This window comes from Apus apus, chromosome 6 (genome assembly GCF_020740795.1).
Source record: "Apus apus isolate bApuApu2 chromosome 6, bApuApu2.pri.cur, whole genome shotgun sequence".
NCBI lineage: Eukaryota > Metazoa > Chordata > Aves > Apodiformes > Apodidae > Apus > Apus apus.
The window spans coordinates 22072330-22095635 of NC_067287.1; the positions used below are offsets into that span (position 1 = coordinate 22072330).

Genomic DNA, 23306 nt, shown 5'->3' on the forward strand with positions numbered 1-23306 from the left:
CAGTTTAGAGATCTGATTTGCAGTATGCAAAGGTACAAATGTCACACACACGACTGTGCCCAGCCTGTGAGCCTCCCTGGGAAACTAGGGTGCAGCAGGCAGCCGTGGCTGCTCCAGCCTTCCCTTCCCTTCCCGGCCAGCAGCAGCCTCTGCTACAGGCCCCAGGGAAGCAGCAGCAGACAAAAGACCCCTCCTCTCCTGCTCCCATATCAGCCACAAATAATGGACTTCTTTTTCCTGGCAGCTGCAGAGAAAAACACAGATATTTTTTCCTTTTTTGTTCAGCAAATATAAGCTGTAAGGTAAAGCCAAATATCTTTAGATACCTCATCAAAAGAGGAAAAAAGGGAATCTTCACACTCACAGAGAATAATTCCTTAGGGAGCTCTGGCAGGAGACACTGACGCACCAGGGAAGGTAGTTGGAGAATAAACCTCTTTGGAGGTTTCTGGGATGCCTATTGCTGAACTGCTTCAACTCGCTTGGACTACCTAGAACTTACATTTAATTCCTATTTTTCTTTTTCTACATGTTCTTACTTTCACTTTAGTCCTCCAAAACCAGACAACATAAGCTGTGAACTCCAGCTTAATATTACTCCATGAAAAAATACTGGCAGGACAATTTATTTCTGCTCAAAACAATTTCCTCATCTTAAACTGTGATTGTTAGGTTAACATCCCATTGAGATGAGAGAAGAAAAGAGCTGCATTTTCAGGCTGTGTCTAAAATTTTAAGGAAGGCAAGCTGGACCGATTTATCCTTGACACACTGTTTTATAACCGTAAGTGCAAAAAACTTCCTTTTAGTGGCAGATTAAATTGTGCAGAAACTGACTGACACCGATAAGGCAAACACTGAAGCCCACTTAAACAGGCTGAGAGTAGCACATCAAAGACTGCTTGGTCATAGAATGTGTGTACACACACACTCTCTCTCTCTCTGGTTTGATTTCATAAACAATTTTATCTTTGATACAACATATAAAGCAATATAAAAAATAAAATAAAATTGGCACAGAATGACACATTTTTAGTAGATAGATTTACAAAGAATTTGTGTTTTAGATTATAGTCATTTTCAGAAAACTTACTTAGAAAGTAATCAAGCATATTTTATCCATTAATTTGTATTTTTTTGTTTAGCCTTGTGCTACTGAAACAAAACTAAAAACTATGGAATGGAAGGAATTTTTTTTTACTGAATATTACAAACGAATAGAACAAGGGTTGTTAATGTTTGTCATTTTCCTTATCTGTACACATGAATATGTTATATGCTCATTTCCATTGCAAATGGACCATCAGAATGATCACTGCAAACTGAAATATACTGTATATTTCATTTCTTCATTTCTTGGAAAATACCACTGACAGAAAGAATCAGTTGCTAGTATCCTTGCACTAAAGCTTTGCAACTCAGTGAAAATGGAATGAATTAATGGTGTCCATCCAGAATAAAGCAGGCAACATGCTCTGGAGGGTCATTATTATTCACTGCTGAAAGGAAGTCAGCCTATGGAGCCCTGAACCCATGACTGGGCAATTGTGCAAGACACTGTACAAACATGTAGTCACCCTGTTTCTTGCACATCTCTCCTCCACTTTCCTCACATTTAATGAAATAAAGAGATGTGAATCTTTACCATAGCTACATCACTGAGTAAATACTGAAGAAGGAAAAGAACTATTTGAGATAAAGGACAAGGTTGTCACAAGAGCAAACACATATGGAATGGCTGTGAAGATATTTACAGTGATAATTAGGAGGTTTCTATCCATCCAAGCAGTGAGGTTCTGGAGTAGCCTCCCTATAGGAGCCATGTGGCACAAGAAACCTCCCAAAGGTGAAGGAGGAGCTATGTTTAGGAAAGGGCTTATAGGCTTTAGCTTTCTATCTACAACTGTGTGTTTACTTTGCAAAGTACACCAATGTCTCCTTTTCATTTGGCCATAGAGACTTCAAAAATGTACTAATTGTTTAAAAAAATACAGTAAGAGATATAGCACCCAGCCCAAAGTATTTTTTTTTCCATCATAGAAAACAAACCAAAGGAAGAGTGAGCTGTAAGAGCAGGCATCAGCTCTGAGCTTAGAATGACATTGGCAGATACAGTAAATAAACTACTCAAGATTGAAGGAAGCCTGGTACTCTTCACCCAACGAGGCTCTGTTGGCCAGAAAATGCAAAATATGTACAATGAAACCATAGGATGAATATATAACAGAAAGGTAAACCTCACCCTTCTGAACTGAGTGGAACTGACCTCAGTGCATGCTTGGTGTTACGGCTAATGGGACACTGGGTCACAGCCTGAAAACCCTCACTTAGGCAAGTAATTCCACTAAAATCAATGGGAACCCATGACTGTAATGACTGCTTCCTTGTCTCCACTAGGGATTGCAAGGTCAGATCCACTTTCTGTGCAATATTGGATGAATGCTAGAAAATCAATACTTCTATTGAGACTTCTTCTTTTGGAGTAAAAATAAACCAGGACCATTTTGAGTTCAAATGTTCATTGTTCCTGGGTTTTTATAAATTCCTTTTGAAAGCAAAATGGTCAAATCAAAATGGAGTGAAATGCTCACCTTTTTGGTGTGTTTTACAGCTTGTTTTTATAACTAGTTTTGTAATGCCATAAAGGTTAAAAGCAACTTTGTAGTTTCTTTGTATTTATTCTCAGTTAAAATAGATCTAAGGTCACTATTTTAGAATATTTTTGTTTTGGCAATTCCATCTGTTCAAATGACTCAGGACTGAGAAATGGGTAGAGGGAAAACTTGGTCTTTTTGCCATAGAAAATTCAAAAGAAGGAGTTTCTTTTTTAATAAAAAGATTCCAATGCAGTCATAGAAATAGAACTCATTGTGAAGCATTGCTTTGGTACCATGGAAATTTTTTTCTCAATTCTGTTCATCTCAGATGATTATTGTACTTCCATGGAGCATCTGCGACCACCATTTTGTTTAAAAATGCCTAAACCTAGTTTGGTATTTTTATTCTTAGTTTGCTACTCAACTATTTACCATTTGTTCAAATTGAATTTTAATATAGAAATATGTTAAATCCCTGTGTTTGCTTGCCTTATACTTCACTTCTGTGGGTCAAAAAGGAAATTATGATTAATCTAAGCATATAAATAAATTATTTTAAGGATTTTCTAATAGCTCCAGATAGTTGTGCAGCAATGACAAGCCCTTGTTGGCTTGAATGAAAGTTTAAGACCCATTTCATTATGGTGGAGATGTGATCAGCTTCATGTCTGGCATGAACAGTAATCCAACAATGCTTACAAACGAGGTAATCTCACAGCAAATAACAGCTAATTCTTTTAACCTTGATTATTATTTAAATGCCTTATAAATGTGAAGTCCACCAGTTAAGAGGCTAATGAATAAGAATTGGTGTACTGTTCTCAGAGAACGTTCCTTAAAAATTTTGAGAAAATGCATCCCCAATCCATTCTGCATCCCCCGAACCCGAGACCTGAAGCATTTGATTGACCCTGCTCATATGTTCTTCTCAAGGAATTTTATTTAGTAAGTATTAATGGAAGCATCAGTTCTCTTTCAGTCCACTTTAATGGGAATTTTGGAAATAAAACTGCTTTGATGCCAAGAGTTCAGCTTAAGTGATTGTGTTGTTCCTGGGACCAATACAGAAGTATGGACTTATCCTAAGATTCCAGCACAGCTGGATTTACTGACATGCTGGGGAGCAAATCTAAGGATGTGTTTAGTACTCACTCCCTTTTACCCACCTCTGCACAGCTTGTTTCCCATCCGCTGTGTGACATATTAGCCGTAACTTCTTCCACTCTTGCAACACTGAACCACTGACTGTACTTTGGCTCTGTGGCTGCTAATAACACTGTTGACAAAGCAGTGCTCTGCAATGTAGAACAATAAGCTGTTGTAACACATTTACCTAATAATGTACACTTTTCAGATACACCATGCTTGTACTGTTTTCAGAGCTCATACAACATGTTTAATAGCACTAGCATTCTTAATGGTACAAAAATTAATTGAAAATCCAGGAGAACAATTGGAACCATTACAATCTCACAAATGCACAGCACAACATGACAGCAAGTGCTCATCAGTGTCTTCACTGTGTCCCCTAATTCATTACCTGGTTCTTACATTACAAATGCAAAAAAACCCCAACCCAGAACCCAAAGCAGTGGACAACACTATGCAGTCTGTTTCTTAACTAAGAGTGCTGGCTGTGGTACAAGAATAAAAATACTCGAGTTCTTGGAAAAGTATAAAAATCAGGCATCAAAGCAGGTCAGATACTTACATACATCTTTTTGATGTGCCTATATGATGGGAGAGCAGATTGATAAAGGACAGAAGAAATGCTAAATATGCACCATGACAAACAGTGAAAAATTAAGTATTGTAACTAACATTAATTACACTCCAGTAAGATGAATAGGCTGCTCATCATTAATGAGAATGTACACCTTTGGCTAAGTTTCACATCTACCTGTGATAAATGTGCTAATGGCGACAAAATACATCATAGTAACATTTGAATTAACAGCACACTAATAGATTGACATACTAGTATGAATTAGGCATTTAATCATAAACATTGTACCACACCCAACAGCAAATTTTCCTTTTTGCATATATGTCAAGCAAAAAGGATAAACATTACAATCTTACTTTATTTTATGCTGAGATACTCTAATAGTATTACCTATTATCCCAATATTTGTAATTCACGTTACTGGATACTTACACGGTGTTTTCTGGGAAGCATTCAGGCAGTTTAATTAACTAATAAGTGGGATTTCTGAATAGAAAGGGTGGGGTTTGAGCTCAGTACAAACTACCCACTGACTCCTGCATACGTGGCAGGGTTGGAATACGCAAGCAATCTTCATGACGGGTTGACTCCAATGCCTATTAAAGGATTGACTTTAATTTATGCTTCCTGGGAATCAAGGCAAGCCCATTGGTCTACACTGCTTAGCTGTCTCTTTATGAGCCTTTCTCTCTTGCATTTGCAGTGCCTTTTTCCTTGCAGAGAGGCACAGGGGTGGCTGAGCCACGTGTGCAGCACAAATCATCAACACTGCCTCCCGTGCCTGCAGAGCACAGAGCCACAGGGTGTTGCAGCCAATCTCCCCAATCTGGGGGAGATGGGATGGGCTGCTGCCATCCATGCCCTGTGCCTCCATAGTGGCCCTCCAGGGAAGGTCGCCCAGGCGACCATGTCAGACCACTCCTGACAGACGTGTCCTCATTCACCCACTGCCCTCTGAATGGCTCCTTAGGCACTGGGCCTGGAAGCTACTTCTGTTTATCTGGGAAGGGGCCACCTTGCAACACAGCTATGTCACCTAATGCCACTGTTGAGAAAGCACATGGAAAAGTTTGTGCCCTGTTACCGGGTCTCAGCTCAGGGCGAGCAGCTCCCAGCTGAGGAGCTATAAGAGGCAAGTGAAAATACAGTACACTGCTCCAGTTGAATTCATAGGACATCATCTCACCATTTTACCCTAGCAGAAGACACACTGGTCCTTTGGCTAACAAGTGATTTATGCTGGGCATGGAACTAGAGCGCATGGGCACTAACTGCCACAGGCTTTCCTTCTCACCCAGGGCCAAAGCTCCAAGTGGTCTGGGAAGGAAGAAGGCCGCATTTCAGTGCCCATCTTCTTCTCTCATACATCTTCCCAAAGCCTCCACTTCAATGAAGTGCTTGGCAGGCAGTGGTGGGAAAAGTGGAGGGAAGATCAACAGGAAGAACCTGTGGGCTCAGTAGCAACAGGTAGTGCTCTGCTACAGGTAAGACTAACAAACAGTATAAAGACCAGCTGCAACTCACAGAATGTTGTGAATTAGTTAAATATTGCCAAAAGGGAATTGCTTTAGTCTAATAATTTCCTGAAAATAATTTGAACAGTGCAAGCTCATCAGTATCTTTAATGGAATTAAGCATATGGTTTAAAATACTTTTATTACTGCCAGGGCTCACTTATGCTGCACAGTAGATGGCACTGGACCTGTGCAGTGCCTGTTATAAATGCTGCTGTAAATTCCTAAGAGACCACATACAAGTAATGTACACCACTAAACATAATTCATCCATCTGCAGGGACACAGCTGCCATCACAGAAAACTCGTGGGATGACTCACGTAACTGAAGTGCTGTGATCAATGGCTACCAACTTTTCAGAAGGGATAGATGAGGAAGAAGAGGTGATGAGGTGGCCCTCTATATTAGGGAGACATATGAATGCCTGCAAATCAATGAGGGTGATGACAGGGTTGAGTCCTTATGGGTAAAAGTCAGGGGGAAGGGCAACAAGGCTGATAGGTTGGTGGGAGTCTGTTATGGACCACCCAACCAGGATGAAGAGGTGGACGAAACATTCTATAAGCAGATAGGAGAGGTTTCACAATTGCTACCCCTTGTTCTCATGGAGGACTTCAACTTCCTGAATGTCTGCTAGAAATACAATACAGCACAGAGAGAACAGTCCTGAAGGTTCCTGGAGTGTGTGGAAGATTGCTTCCTGATGCAGCTCATGAGGGAACCTACCAAGGAAGGTGCCCTCCTGGATCTGCTCCTTGTGAACAGAGAAGAACTTTTGCGGGAAGCAACAGTTGGAGGCCATCTGGGGCATAGTGATCATGAAATTATAGTGGTTCCAGTCCTTGGGGAAGTAAGGAGAGGGGTAGAACTGCCACCATGGACTTCCAGAGGGCAGACTTGGGCCTGTTGAAGAGACTGATTGACAAAATCCCTTAGGAGGCAGCTCTGAAGGGTAAAGGAGTCCAGGAAGGCTGGACAGACTTCAAAAGAGAAGTCTAAAGGCCCAGGAGTGGGCTATCTCCAGGTGCCAAAAGACAAGTCAGTGAGGAAGAAGACCAGCCTGGCTGAATAGAGAGCTATGGTCCCTTTGGAAGAGGGGGCAGGCCTCTCATGAGGACTACAAAGATAAAGCAAGGCTATGCAGGGAGAAAATTAGGAGAGCCAAAGCCCAACTATAACTCAAGCTAGCTACATCTATTAAAAACAATTAAAAATGTTTCTATAAATACATCAACAACAAAAGGAGGACTAGGGAAAATCTCCATCCTTTATTGGATGAGGGGGGAAACTTAGTGACAAAGGATGAAGAAAAGGCTGAGGTGCTTAAGGTCATCTTTGCCTCAGTCTTTACTAGAAGAACTAGTTGTTCCCTGGACACCCAGCCCCCCAAGCTGGAGGACAGGGAGAAGGGACAGAATCAAACCTTCTGAAAGAGAAAATAGTCAGGGACCTGCTGCAACACTTAAACAAGTCTATAGGGCTGGATGGGTTGCACCCAAGAGTACTGAAGGAGCTGCCTGATGTGCTCACCAAGCCTCTTTCCAACATTTACCAGAAGTCTTGACAAACTGGGGAAGTACCAGTGGACTGGACAGTGGCAAATGTGACACCCATTTACAAGAAAGGCTGGATGGAGGATCTGGGAAACTGCAGACCTGTCAGTCTGACTTTGGCGTCAGGAAGGTCATGGAGCAGATCATCTTGAGTGCCATTACACAGCACTTACAGAACAATCAGGTGATACCACAATCAGGTGATAAATAGCCCCAGACTTACTGGGGCTATTTAATCTAAAGAAAAGGAGGCTGAGGGGAGGGAGACCTTATCACTCTTTACAACTACCTGAAAGGGCATTGTAGAGAGGCAGGTGCTGGTCTCTTCTCACAAGTAAGTAGTGACAGGACAAGAAGAAATGGCCTAAAGCTACACCAGGGCAGGTTTAGGCTGGATATTAGGACATTTTTTTTCTCTCAAAGGGCTGTCAGGCATTGGAACAGGCTGTCCAGGGGGCTGGTTGAGTCACCATCCCTGGATATGTTTAAAAGTCATGTAGATGTGGTACTTGGGGATACAGTTTAGGGGTGAACATGGTAGAGTAGGGTTAGAGGTTGGAATACATTATGTATTATATATGTACATTACATTATGTATTATTATATATTAGGTCTTTTCCAACCTAAATGATGCTATGATTCTATGATCACAAAAAGGCTCTACTGAAGGTCAGCAGGCCTATGGACACCAGTGAAAAATTGTGCCTGCTGCCATCCTTGTAAACCACACTGTGCCAAGACTACGTGTGCTGGTTACCTGCTGGGGAAAGCTACAGCAGCACCCCAGGGGAAGGAAAATCCCCACATACAGAACAAGGCAACCACACATGGCCAAAGAGCTTCAGTATAGTTTTCCTCTTCTATCTGAACTGAGATGTCTCCAGGAAAACTGAAAGTCTTGAAAGTAACGTAGAGATTTTGAACTGTTTATATGTTTTATACTACTCTACTGGAGCACAAGTGAGCAAGCCAGCAATATGATACAGTATGACTCCACTGGTAGCCACCATAATCACATTGAAAACTTGTGTTTTATTCTTACCTTGTTACACTAAATGGTACATTATCCTAGTGCTGTTTTCCTTTGCGTATCAGCTGGGAACTTACTGATTAGGGGAACACTTCTAAGCTTCTCCCTCCCATGCACATTTCTAAATGCTAAAAGTGCACTAATGCAAGTGGGAAGAGTTTCCTCTGCTATTTCGCACACTTAAGGAGAAGATGTTATTGATTCATATGCTCTGCTGTGAAAGTGCTTTGGAAAGGCCACAACTATTATTATTTTCATTTTAGCAAGCAGGAAAATGGCACACAGATTGCCCAAGGTCACCCTGCAGATGAGTGAGAGAACCAGGATTAAATTCAGATCTTCTGAGTCCCTGTGCAGAGACTATACTGCAGAGCTATTTTTGGAAGGTCAGAACCCTCCAAATGAAGCATAGCCATGGTAGACAACCCATTTTCACAGTATAAAAATAGTTTATGACATTCAAAACATTTTTTATCTAGTACTTTTTCATGGCTATAAGCATGAAGTTAATTCTTGGCGTTAAAAAAAGAGCTGAAAGAAGCAGAATTTAAAAATTTTCAACGGAAGAAATTTACACCAGTTTAACTCCTACCTCTGGGATTCTAATGATGTTAACAGCCCATGAACTGTGTGCAGCAGCAGCTGAAATTTTGCTTGCATGAATTTTGAGTTGAACTCTTGGTCACAGAGATATTTTTTTTTACAGTTTAGCAATACTTGCAGAAATGTATTCCTTATAAAAATTGACGTGCTTTTGCAGAAATCCGTCTACCTAAAGAAAAAAAAAAAAGGGAAAGATGTGTGAAGATTTACTAATCAGGTAATAAAGGTAAAGCTTGGGGAAATTTCAATATGTGCCCCCCCCAAAAAAAAAAAAAGCTTGATAAGTTGTGGGTCAGTACCAGCAAAGGGAAAAAATGGTTCAAAACTGCTTTTCATATCTATTTTGAATGTTAGTTTGGATATTTCTTCTGACACTAAATCTCTTGTTCTTTCCAAACCCTCCCTTTACTGAAGTTTATGGTGACCTGAAAATACAAGTCTTTCTTTCACAGAATCATATAATCTATTCTGTGATTCTATGAATCACCGAGTCATAGAATGGTTTGGGTTGGAGTGACTTAATTTCCAAACCCCCTACATGTGCAAGGACGCCTCCCACTAGACACCTCCTGTTCCAACCTGGCCTTGAACACTTCAGGGATCAGGCAGCCACAACTTTCCTGGGCAACCTGTTGCAGTGTCTTAACACCCTCACACTAAAAAATTTCTTCCTAATGTCTAACCTAAATGTCTCCTCCAGTTTAAAGCAAATACCCCTTATCCTGTCACTACACACCCAGATTAAAAGCCCCTCCCCAGCTTTCCTGTAGCCCCTTTCAACTACTGGAAGATGCTGTAAGGTCTCCCCGGAGCCTTCTCTTCTCCAGGCTGAACAGCCCCAACTCTCTCAGCCTGTCCTCACAGGAGAGGTGCTCCAGCCCTCTGACCATCTTTGTGACCATCTTTGACCCCTGGACTCACTCCATTAGCTCCATGTCCTTCTGCTGTATCCCACTCCTTTTTTGATATCTCCCTCATGCAACCACAGTATTCTGAGGTTTAACTAGTGGAACATAAACAATGTGTTAGTACAGAGAAAATTAAATAAGTGACCTCATATACATAGAAAGCAAAATATATTGACATATTTCAGTATTTTGTTACCTTTGTTAAAAAAAAAAGTAATTACAAATGCTAAAGGACAACCTGGGGAAATACTGCAGTTTTATATATGACATATATAACATATAACACTCAGTTCTGGCCTTTACTTTGCATGAACAACTCCCACTGATGTCAGTATGTTCAGACTGACTCAGGATACTGCTTTCCCATTGTTCCTATTGCTATTTTCAAATGGATAATGCGGTTTTTCTAAGCCCAAAGTTCTGAGTGTCTTTAGTATTAGGCATGATCTTTTTATGCAAGCTTGTTCTCTGATCTCAAGAAGTCTTCTGGGTAATCTAGAAATTTGCTAACGACAGCCTCACAAAGAAAAACAACACAAAGCTTTCATTTTACACGCAAACTATGCAAATATTTTATATTAAAATACTGTTTCACAATCACTGTTTTAAATGTCTGTGATCCTGGGGATATTCTAGCTCTTCCAGGATATGGGAAACAATTCATCTCTGGAGACAAATTTTATTTAATTGGACTAATGACTGATTTACTAACATGCACTCCACTTGAGATGTGCAGCAATTTATTTCTTTTATTCACCAGGGACTGTCATTTTTCTGAAATAGATCAGTAAGAAACTAAAGTAACAAAATATTTTCAATTCATTACTTTGCAGAAATGTAACTTTTAAAGGTTTAATCTAAATGAGGTATTAACTCTAGTGGGTCAATCAATAATGCTTAATTTCAAGCAACAACTTGTTTTGTCTTATTTCTTCATTGATCAGTAGATCTAACTGGGTTTTCCAAGTAGTGGCATAAATAATCTCTGGGATAGAACTGATTACAAAACTGTTCATGATTAATACGTCAGGATAAACTAAAACTCCATCTACGCAGTAGCCAAGATATGGTCTTCACACATAAGGTTTCCTAACATGCTTTGTATTTCCCCATGGGACTTGGGCAGAAGGACATGTGTGCAGCCCTGAACAGCCACTGGCTGAAAGCATTCTGGAAGACAGACCTCTGAAAAGCCCATACCCCTTGGAGGCTTTCAGCAGTTTTATGGTCAGCTAGGACAGTCAATTATTTTACTTTTTAATTTCAGTATGTTGTTACTTTATGGCCATTAAGAATTTCCCAGTCACCCCTCTTACTGGAAGACTGGGGCTATATTCTCAAAGATATGGATAGTGACATCTGGAGAGGTTTCGTAATTACTCTATCCTTTAAAACATGAGCAAATTAGAGAAAGGCATAGCTGGTATGCTTACTTCCTAACTCAGAAGAGAGTTTTGCAGTGTAATATGATGGGAAGTGTGTCTTTTTCCTGATATGCATTTTGAAATTTTAACTTATATTTTTCAGTCATTTAACTTTAAATAACCTGAGCTAGGCAGTGTAGAACTGAAGAAAAGAGCAGAGGTGGGGGCTTGAACACTTGACACTGCAAGCCTGCTAGAAGAAGATTGCAGCACTGCTACTGGGAACTGTCACGACACCACTCATAATAACTGATTCTTCACCCACCTGAAGGCATCCAGCATGTCATCTAGTCTTGTTCTTGGTCTAATCCATCAGTAGGGGTTGTGTAGGTACACTGCTGCTGCTGCCAAATTGAGAAGATATTAACAATATTTTTCCTCCCATGGAAAGTTCTGAAAATGCTTGTACTTTGCCCTTCATGGAGGTGGAGCACAAAAAAATTCCTTACCTTTTAGGACATTTAGTACCCATAAGTTAAAGATCCATTTAGCAATAATGAAAACATTATTTTTCTCTTCACAGTGTAACAGCTATTGATATATAACAACTGGAAGCCTTTGGAACCTCACTGTCTATTCTACATCTCATCAGGGCTACTACAGAATGACTGAGGATTTGAACCTTACACAGAATAGTGAGGATTCAAACTTCCCATGCCATCCAATGAAACAACGCTTCAACTTGAAAGTGTGCTGGTGTTCAACTGGGCCTCAGACCTTGCAAGAGTTGCAGAGGATGCAATGCTGAAACTGAATCTTTGGTGCCTGACACTATCAGCTACATGAAATTCATCAGCATGATAAGTGTTCCTCTCATGCAGTATCAATAGGCATCTTTCTTACATGGTATGAAATTAATCCTTCACTTGAAGCAACTTTCTCTTGGTCACTATATCTTATTTCTTGGTGACAAATGGACAGGATGTGCTACAGAGGAATCTAGCACAAAGGAGATGAGGCAACGTAAACAGGCATGCTGTAAAACTCCCACTATCTACCTCTTTGGCATTTTAGTTCTGCTGTCACCAGCTGCTCAGCAGAATGATAAAAGTTCATATTTCCCAAGCCTCAAGCAAAGCAAACAGGAGTTTGCGTTTTTTTTTTTACCTTTTCACATGTGGGGATTATTTGGGAATTGCAGGCTTAAAGACATGGCAACAAGAGGGTAAATTTTTGAGTAGGTGTTGGTTCCTCTCATGACTGCCTAATTAAAGTACATGAGAGCAAGCAAGGCTGACCACTGCTTTTTCAGTCTGTGGTTGTCTGACACAGTCCAGTCCAAACAGGGCTGGCAATGACAGCATTCTCAAGAGCTGTCACATAGTTGCATTATTACCACGTATCAGACTGAAATTTCCGAAGCTTCTTTGGGGAAAGATTTTCTGTGGCGTCCCCCATCTAGGGAACCTGGGGTTTTGACATACATCTTGCAGCCTTTGTGTTTCCTAAAAACATACTGACATTTAAGAAGTGCATTCTTTGGCAATGTTTAAATATGTCACATTTTGCAGAAATAAGATGGCAAAGGGGCTTGCAATTAACGTGGGAACATTTCTGGAATTTGACAAGCTACTGCATTTTCTGTGATCCAGTCCTCTGGATTTTTCCCCCTGGACACACGAGGCCCCGTGGTGCTGTGTCGATTGGTTGCCTCTCGAGTAGGTTCAGGAAAGTTCTCAACTCCATCAACGTTTACCTAAAAGCTGATAAGATTACACAGTTCAGTTGTGGGAAGTATAGATCCAGAACTTAAACCTGGGGAAAAAATCCCAATCATTCTACCTTAGAGCAAGAAACAGAGACACATCCTTGTATTTAAAATATCTAAGGCAGCATTTTTTGCATTAAGGGCAGGGTCAGCTTTAGAAAGATCACCTTCAGACTCTTGTTGCTACTTCATAAATTCTGCCTGACTAGCAACAACCTGGAAAATACCACACCTCCATTTTCACACCCACTGTGGATGTGCTGCATGACAAACAATGATTAGAAGCAAATGTATTTACAGCCCAATGAAACAAACATATTTACAACATAGTCCAGCTCAGGAAACCCCTCAACTTCAAATTCAATTGCACATGACAGCCTATTTAACACTTGATTTAAATTTCAAGGTTTTGCAAATTAAAAGAGGCTTATTACAAATGTTATACTTCTAGCTCTGAAGGATACCATTTCTATACGAAAGCCACAAGACTTGTGAGCATTCTATGCAGTTAAATAAAAACACAATTTTGACATCTTAAAACTTAAGCATTATCACTTTAGGAAAAATGGAGGCATATGAAGTGTCAGTCAAAAGTATGATAAATTTGTATATTCACAAATGAGCAGGTTGTTTGTTAATGCAGTAAGGCAAGTATGGGAAATCTGTACCATACTGCCTTCTCTAATATTTTGCATCTCTTATTTCCAGTAACACTCAATGAATACACAATCTGAAAGCACAGAGAAGTGCTACGAGTGTGACTGTCACCAGCATCAGTAATGCTCACAAATGCCTGGCATTTCAATCAAAAGGAATGCATGCACTGAACAAAACGAACCAATGGGAATTGATTCCCAACCAGATGCTGTGCCAAATCACTTGAATTTATGCCCAGTGGCAATTGTGCAATAGCTGGAAGTTTGGATGCACACCCCTCATTGTGAGTATGGTCATAATAAAAAGGGTGAATTAAATCATGGCAAAGCTGCTTTCAGTGGGATGTGAAGGCTAACAGAAATGTGTCCTAGTTCAAAGCAGAGAAGCAGACAGTGACACTTGTTACTAAACACTAGCTAGCAAACACGACACAAAGAAAAGACCTGAGGCAGCAATCTCTGTGTCACTGGGATGTATAGCACTGACAGAGGAAATCAAGAAGCTATCCTGTTTCTAGAGTCCTCATCTTTATTGGCAGCAAAGGTGAAATTGAGGAGGGAGTGGGGGGCACAGCAGCACCACAGTGCAGAGAAGTCATATGTGCTACGCTTCACTTCACTTTTAATGTAGGAAGTGAAGATGTTGCTGGAATCTTTGGACAAACACATACAAAACTAACAGCTACAGAATCTTCTGTAAATCAGTCCAAAGAAAAAAAGGTTTGGACAGTGCAACATTTATTTTAAATTGCTTACCAGGTGCTTTATTTAGGGTACAAAGCTGAGGCCCTCTCCCTACCTTTGCTACGGAGGTAGAGTTGGCATTGTACCTGTTTCTATCAGCCATGGACAAAGAGAACAGATTAGCTTGTTTGGACATGCAGTCTTAAAAAAGAAACATGGATCCACAGAAGTTCCCCATAAAACGTGCCTCCTTCACTCAGTGCCTAAATCCTGGACCAGGCCAGCTTTGAACTTACAGCTACCCAATTTTAAAGCTGTTGTGAGCAGCCTCCATGTTATAGAGAACAGCTGGGGAACATGGACAGAGGATGAAGGGACTGGTCCTTCAAATCCTCTCCCAGGTGGATACAGCTTGAGCTATTCCAGTATGAATTAATAAATCACCATATATATATACATATATATGTGTAGGTAATAACTATTATATTTTGGTTTTTATATATCTGGTGTATTTATATTACCATCATACAAGACAGCAGCTCAGTTCCACTTTATGTGGATGTTAATATATGTATGTATATTCTGTTCATCATCATCTGTGAAGAATTTTCCTTTGTCAAGTTTTCCTGTGCACTGTCCTGTTCTGTCAGTCTGTGCCTTGGTGCCTTTATTTCTCTGATGAAGTCCTCTGTCTCAAACAGCAGGCTTAGGACTCAGCTCTTCTAACTAAATTATTACAGAAGAGAATTGGTAATTAAGTTTTAACAAGATTTAAATTATATTAAAAACAGACAGTTAAAAGGAGACACTGCCTTGGGCTTTGTTGTAAATTTGTAAAATTATTTTTAGTCCTCTGGAGGATGCATGATTATGTTTCTGTATTTATAAAAATACTGCCCTGGAGGCGCCAAAATAAATTTTATAGTCCAGTGATTTGCATATTAATGTTAGTCTTGTGGTGTCAAATGTATTTTTTAGCAAATAAATGTCCATGACACTTATAAAAATTTCCCAATAATTTTATAATATTCTTGACCTGGATTAATTTATTTTTTAAAAAGTATATTGTAAAGATATAGTAAGGAACACCAGCACAGCATGATGATACACACGTAGGACAGATATGAAGCAGACAAACAAGTGAAACGTATGGATTTTTTAACAGGTTTTGATATAAACAGTTTTGATAAGTAAGTGTTAAGTGGAGACTTAGGCTCTGACCTCAAGCACTTTGAAGAAACTTGGGCTGAAGATTTTTAAAAACACAGTTCTGTACATTTGCTTTCTTACAAAAACGTGATCACTGTGAAAGATCCTTCTGTTGGTCAAATACATTTAGATAATTTCTAGAATAAGAATAAAAATTAGGAATAAAAGATAACTATTTGCTACAGCCCAAAATAATAATCAGAGGCTGAAACACTAACATCCAAACTCTATATCACCAGGATAGCAAAGGCTCTGGTTTAATGGTGGAAGCTCATTAATGTAGAGCTATTCTTCTATACTGCTACATACAGGAAATAGTAGCTAGGTTGAGATGTCTTGTTCTCATTTATGAATCTACCCTGTAAAATCGTAATAGATTCACAGTTGTTTTTCTCCCTAATTTTTCTTGCATTTCAAAATGTCTAAGAGGCATTTTCAAAGCCAGAAATCCAATTTTTACAATGCTAAGAAAACATATAGGCTTTTGGTGCTTATCTAGATGATAGCAGAAAAACAACAATGAATTTATACTAAATCTAGGATCCAGTTCTGTGAGGTATATGTAGAGAAAACTCTTACCAGCAGTCAGTCAAAAGACAATGAACTCGATGGGAGATTTCTTTGTGCGTGGATGAAAAAATTACAAGAATAGTTAATAGTAATCAATTTTCTTATAAAGATAAATCCATTGGCCTTGCAGTTTAACTCCCTATGGAACTAAAATACATTGTCAGCTGAAATAATGCATTGTTATTATCAGCTCAATAATTGTTATTGTAATAAACTTAAACAATTATTTGGATTAGAAACGTGTCATATTGTTCAAGTTTATAAGCTGAGCTAAACACAAATTTTGTGATTTTTCCACACACTGCGGGGAGATGTTTGTTGTGTGCCAAAAATTAAGAGATAAAAGTGCCATCTCAGTGTCTAGTAGTAGCAGATAAGGTGAATTTTACAAAAATAGTTGAGTGTCAGTCAAATGCTGGCTTAGGGTAACACTTGTTAAGACATAAATGAGCTGATTGCATGTTCAGAACTACAATTTCCATGAAGTCTCAGTCAAGGAGATATTAATGATCATTATTTAACTGTGACAAAATGGTGTCAAAGTGGGAACACATACCTAGCACTCTCCATTGGACCCTTGCAAGTGTATCTCCTGATCTGTGATCTTTTGTCCTATATACACATTAACCAGAACATTCAAGGAAAAAGAAAAATACTTTAAAAATAGCATTAAAATAAAAGATGAGCAGTCAGAGACTAAGTAAAATTTTTCTGTCATGCTTCAAGGTTGATTGCCAATCATGTATATAATCTTGGGGATGAAATGAGGGGGTCTGAAAAGCAAGCACAGAAAATTCTTATGTTTCTTTTTTTAAAATCAAGATATCATTGGTGGGTTATTGAGATCATTTGCACTCAGTATTTTGTACCCACAATCAACTGTGGGAAATAAATTACATGTGTGAGTCTACGGAACTTGCCCTTGCAAAGTGCTAAGCTTTGGCTTTGAGCCGAAAGGCAGATGGGTTGAAAACACCCAGCTCCTTGGAGTACAAGAAATGAAAATAGTAAATGACAGTACCATCAATGGATCAGATATGAGCACACAATCCCTGTTCTGCAGGATAAGTTATGGCACACGGCAAAGTGTTTATGCTAGCCTTGTGGTGGCTATGAACAGGATGGGCTGTGAAACCCATCTCGTCTAGTATGAAGTCTGCCAGGCAAAGCTTCTCTTCCCAAATCTTTGATAGAATTTGAGCTAGCAGAATGAATTGTACTGATGTGGTCCTTTGTATATAGGAGGTTGGAATGTTTTAAACTTAGAATCACATGCCACAAAATCATATTTAATATCTTATAGTCCTGTGACTTACATCAGACTATGAACAGAACAGTATACTTACTGTTAATAAAACATACTTAGTCTTTGCTTGCAGTGTAAACCTTCCATAAAGGAGTAAAGTTTCAGGGCAGGACTGTTTATCTTTAGAGGTTTGCCAAAGATATAATGAAGTTTACACATACAAAGTTATACAGTACTGCTTTCAACAAAAGAGAAATATTTGGAAAAACTACCAGTAGAGATGTAGCTCATGATTCTAAAAAAATAATTTTCCAGTTTTTCTGCTAGCCTTGATGTTAAAAATAAATTCAGAGGAAATATTTTTTACACATCCACAATCCCAATTTACCCAGGAGATAAGAGTTTTGCAGGCAAATATTCAGAATCGCTCCCTAATTTTCTTTTTAGTTTACGTTAATAATTGGCGATCAGTTACTGCGTGACTTCAGTCTGTGTGTGTGTTGCAGGGGAAAGATGAAAACAGATGGCCAGAGGAGCCTTCCTTGTCTTCAGGCAACACGCAGAAAAAGTCAATCCCAACAGCAGTGCTGTGAGCCAGCCCAGTCTGCTGCTCTGGGACACAGTGCCCCCAGCAAGGGCAAAGGAGAAGTGTACTGCCCTTGCCACGGATGGGCAGTTCACTAAAAGAGGGGTGTCCAAGAGGCTTTACTGGTGCTCCAAACTGAGGAGGAATCCAAATGCTTTTAATTTGTTGGGACTCTGTAATGCTGCCTGTCCCTTGTTCTGGGTTTGCGTTGTGAACTGTTAAGTTGTAAACAAGTAAAGGTAACACTGCTCCTAAGGGTACCTTTGATCTACACAAAAGCAGCATCACAGAGGGGCACTGGAAGTCAGATTACATAAAGCAGTTTCTGTGTACCTCAGTAGCCACATTGCTAATGTAATACTATAGAAACCTGATTTATTACCAACATCTTGTTCCAGGAGTTTGCAGCCCTCTTTCATACTTTCAATGCCTCATTATACAGAACATGCACCTCTGGACTCTTTCTTTTCTGAGTGTCATTCTGAAGTAATACATTATCCGTTTCCATCATCTGGTGATGCATTACCAGAATAGATCAGAAAAACAGCTGGCTCAGTCTCTCAATCCTTGGCGTCCAGCAACAGCTGACTGTGATGATATATTACATGAACCCTTCAGTCTATCATTGTAATACATCAAAACAAGGCATGGGTCTGAAGGTGTATTACTCAAGGAAAGGCAAAACTGAGTGAACCTGTCCAGAAGAGGGGTTCTGGTTTAATTATGGAACAGAAATTACAATACACTGTGTAAAGAAGGTTTGTTAGCTTCAAAATTTTGGTGCATTGGTAAAATACAATTTGCACTCATATTATTATAAGAGAAGATCATGTTCTTACTCAATGTAGAGACAAACACCTCAACAACCAAAGTTCAGTCAGAATGTTGCAGTGTGCTGTGTATCAGAGAGGCTGCACATCTGACAACTGAGACAAGCAGGATTTGTGTACAACTGATAAATATAAGCACCAATTCCTATTTGTTTCACTTCTTTATGGAAAATGCAGACAGAAACCTACTATTTGAGTGTAGTAACTGAAGGAGCATACCACTAGTGGATCTTCACTGCTTGCCTCTTTTGGTGGCATTCTTAGGAGGTTCTGGGTGATGCCGTGAGTCTGAGGAAAAGCAACAGCAGAGAAAAGTGCCTGAGGTATTGTCAGGGAAAGAGCTGGAGCTGAAAAAAAAAACCCCCAAAATAGAAATTGAGCCAATAATCAGCAAATAAAATAATAGAATTATTATAAGATTATTTAATTAAATACTTGTCACAAGAGCTTAATTTACTGTAACTATTTCCACCACACTTCACATTGCTGGATGAACAAGAACCAAGCCACTAGGTTGGTCAGGCAGGATTAGCCCTTAGTAAAACCATGCTGGCTGTCCTGAATCACCTCTGTGTCCTCCATGTGCCTTAGCATGTCTTCTGGGAGGATCTGTTCCACGATATTCCCAGGCACAGAGATGAGGCTGACAAGTTGATAGTTCTCAGGGTCCTCCTTTCTACTCTTTTTAAAAATGGGCACAGTGTTTCCTTTCTTCCAGTCACTGGGGACTTGACCTGACTGGGGTAGCTCCTCCAGAGTGTGCTACTAGCTTAATATCCCAACCATTTTCTTTATATCCCTGCAATATTACCCCTTCCATGATCCCTTCCTTCTCTTGCCTGTCATGCTGCTGTTAGCTCAGCTTAATATGCTTCCAGCAATGCTCTTAGAATTGAATACTTTCCTGATGAAAATTCCTGTAATCTTACTTCAGCCCTTTTCCTGTTGCTCTATCTACTCAAGATAAACTTGGGTTGGTTTGAGGCAGACATACGCTAAAACCAGGGCATAGCACAACACTACTTTAATCTGCACTTTTTCTCTTTTCTCTGCTATTCTTCATTGTTCTCCAAGAAGTAAAGACAACTTTTTTGAGTGAGAGCTGCAGCATCTGAATTTACATTACTGGGAGAAAAAATGTAGATATTAATTTCATGGTGAATTGGAAAACTAAGAGACATGTATTTTTCTGCTCCATGTTTCTTTTCAGTAGAAGCAACCAATATCTAATGTTCTTCAGCAAGTATTTGAGAACAGAAGCTGATCTGAGATGGGGTCAATGGACAGCAGTTGATTTAGGTAACATAGTATATTATAAGCATTGTGAATTAAAGAGATCTGAGAATGAACATTTTACCAATGTGTTATATTCATCAGGACAATTTTTGCTCTATGTTATAATTTACAAGAAGATCTAAACAGTCATTTACTTACAAAAGAGGTGGCTCACATTGATACGCATGACAAGAGCCTCTGAATAAAGCATGCAGCAAGATTAAAAGTGAGATCAGTAGTTAATGAGAATGGACTAACATAGGGCTGTTCAGTATGTTACAGATTTAGTAGTGAATGTGGATGACGTGTCCTTTGCTGCAACACCTTGCTGTCTTGGTGTTGTGGGAGGGTACACATGAGGATTAAGGACAATAGAGACATGGGATGACAGATGTAAACACCAGTTACAAAACAGCAGGAAGGAGAGGAATTGATTAATGGATAATATCCCATAAGGATGCCTGAGTGAGGGGACAGGTGAGACAGCTGCCAAGATGGAGTGTCATCTTCTCAGTGAGAGATTCTTCTTTCACTAGCTTATTGGTTTCTTAAATATCAAGAAATCACCTTTTCAGCACAACGTGAGAGAGCAGCTCCATAGTGGCACAGACATCTGAGGTGTGTGTCGTCTTTGTCACATGATGCAGAACTGCTGTGACCTGCCCAGGTTTCCTTACTGATGCAGTGACTCCATCTGTCCCAGTAGGTAAGAACTTCGACTTTCTCACAGGAATGTAGTAAAGCAAGAAAACTGTAAGAGTCAGAAATGCTGTGTGGTTAGCCATTTCCCAGTGTCACCTTCCTGGAACTGAAAACAGAAAATAAGAAGAGGGCACTGTTTAAACATACAATTCAAAGAAGATCAGAAGATTTAGAACTTATACTCTGATTGCACTTGATGTACGTATCTTTTTTCAGTGGGAATACAGCTGAACTGTATAACTACTTAGGATTTTTTGGCTGAAAGGTCTGGATTTGTCCATGATGAACTAATCTAGTTGAGGATGTCCCTGTTCATTGCAGGGCGGCTGGACCAGATGACCTTTAAAGGTCCCTTCCAACCCAAATAATTCAATAATTCTATGACTCAGGCCCATTGATATCAGGCCATGTAGTGTCGGGTGGAAAACTCACACAGCTACAGAGCAAAGCTGGACATCATCAGCCTTTGACCACTAACCCTCACCCAGTCCTTGTGCTGTATTCTATGAATTCTAAAGTGAACAGTCTGGAAAAAAAAACCAAACAGCTGCTGCAAAGTATATTGCACTTCACAGATGATAAAGACAAAGTATCTATCCTGAGGTGCTTCAGCATTCTTTAGATAAGACAGGAAACGGAAGAACTTTTGGAGGTAGGAATCCATTGCCCTGTTTCTGTCTGTTGGACACTACTGAAGTATTACCTGAGATACATGTTACTGGGAACTTGTTATGTGGAACAAAAGACGTTTTGATAAATTCTTATGTTTACACTCTGCAGCATTTTTAACCTGAAAAAACTGTACCAGCCAGTCTTTCAACTCCATGGAAAAGTTAACATATAACAGTGAATTATACAAGAAGGTCCTGTATATTGTGACAGAAGCCAAAGCTAGGTGGCCAGTTAATGACATCAAGAGATCTGACAAAATTATGTTTTTGTTACCTTTCTCTGTTTTCTCTAATTGTCTTATGTGACTTCAGGGTACATGTGATTAGCTGCTTAAACCGGTACCTAACTGCAAGTTTTCCAGAACAAAACTGTTCTGCTCCCAAGCACCGTGTTCCTACCACTGTAGTGATAAAAACAGTGGTTACAGTGTGCACCTGTTCACACATACAGAATATAAAGAAATCCATTTTAATGAGCTGCATGAACCCATTCCCTAGCCCAAGACACGCCCATACGGTAGGCAATTTTTAAGTGGCACACGTAGATGATACCCCAAAACCTCAGAAATGCTCATACAACTGGATTTTTGTCCTGACTGTTACTAGCCAGTGACTTCAAGACAAAAATTAACAAATCAGGGTTAACTGCCTTGTTTATCTTCTTTCTTTCCAGAACTCAGAGCAACAAAACCTACAGAGAAGGGACTATTTTTTTAACCTCATCTAGGAATCTACTTGAAGTTGGTGTGGCACTTCATTCTGGCACGATGCAATATCCATGCTCCATTTTAACTTTCTTTTAACTAGCATTAAAAGGAAAAGTGGCTTCATTCTGGCTCAAACCAGGACAGTCATTTAGTACAGCTGAGTTGCTATATTGTTCTGTTTCTGTGAAAATAATTTCTTGTGTTGACTACACTTATTCTTTTCCTCTTAATGTCTATATTATAAATAATGTTCAGCTCATCAGAGATATTATTAGTAACTTACTGTGACCTTTTTCAACGTGCCTTGAAGACTGACATTCCCCAGCCACAAGTGTCAGCATGTTAAGTGCTGTTCAGACATTTGAGCATAGCATACTCTGTTTCTAAGGCTTCCGTTGTATTACTAGTATGATAATTATTACAGCAAATGATAAAATACTGCAAAATTGTTTTCTCCCCCCTTAATAACATAAATAAAAGAAGCAATTAATTTCCTACAATAAAAACAGGCAATACAATAACGTACAAATGTGGAGTTTCTTCATTATTGCATCAAATTGCAAAACGGAAACATATAATTTCAAAAGGCTCATAAGCAAAAATGGAAACACAGCTGATGTTGCGTCAGCATGTAGCACAGAGCTGTGGAGCTTGCACAGCTCACAGTTAGTCCCCTCAAACGAACTAGTTAACATTTCCACATGAAAATACATAACACAAAGAAGCTTCTCCTTTTTCTAAGGCCACACTTCCATAATTTAAGGCAATTTTACAGGGTCTTTTTTACAGAAGTTTTACTTACGGTCATAGAATGGTTTGGGTTGGAAGAGACCTTAAAGATATCTCGTTCCAGCTCCCCTGTTATGGACAAGGACTCCTCCCAGTGGACCAGGTCACTCAAAGCCCCATCCAAACTGGCCTTAAACGCTTCCAGGGAGGGAAGTATACGTCTATATATACATCCAATAGTATAAGCTTACAGTATCACCAGTTATTTAAAAACCTTTCTGTCATGCATAGCTACATCTATAGCTTTATTATGCATCTTATATCAGATAGCAATAGTGCTTTCAAATGAAAACAAAGTACTTCAAAACTGACATCTA

At 39.5% G+C, this 23306-nt stretch overlaps 1 long non-coding RNA gene across 7 annotated transcripts in view; it reads right to left on the reverse strand.

Moving 5' to 3' along the window:
- LOC127386327 (uncharacterized) overlaps positions 1-23054 on the reverse strand; it is a 32576-nt gene extending 9522 nt beyond the window's left edge. For 2 of the 7 annotated variants that reach the window (XR_007889853.1, XR_007889858.1), the window contains exons 1-6: positions 23003-23046; positions 20688-20871; positions 19065-19192; positions 11622-13059; positions 9014-9193; positions 3764-3892 (exon numbers count right to left, since the gene is read on the reverse strand). This is a non-coding gene — a long non-coding RNA (uncharacterized LOC127386327). Of the gene's footprint in view, positions 1-3763; positions 3893-9013; positions 9194-9945; positions 10028-11621; positions 13060-16739; positions 16796-19034; positions 19193-20687; positions 20929-23002 lie in introns of all 7 variants that reach the window. The other 5 variants (XR_007889857.1, XR_007889856.1, XR_007889854.1 and 2 more) reach the window with 5 other exon arrangements.
- Positions 23055-23306: the final 252 nt, after the last annotated feature.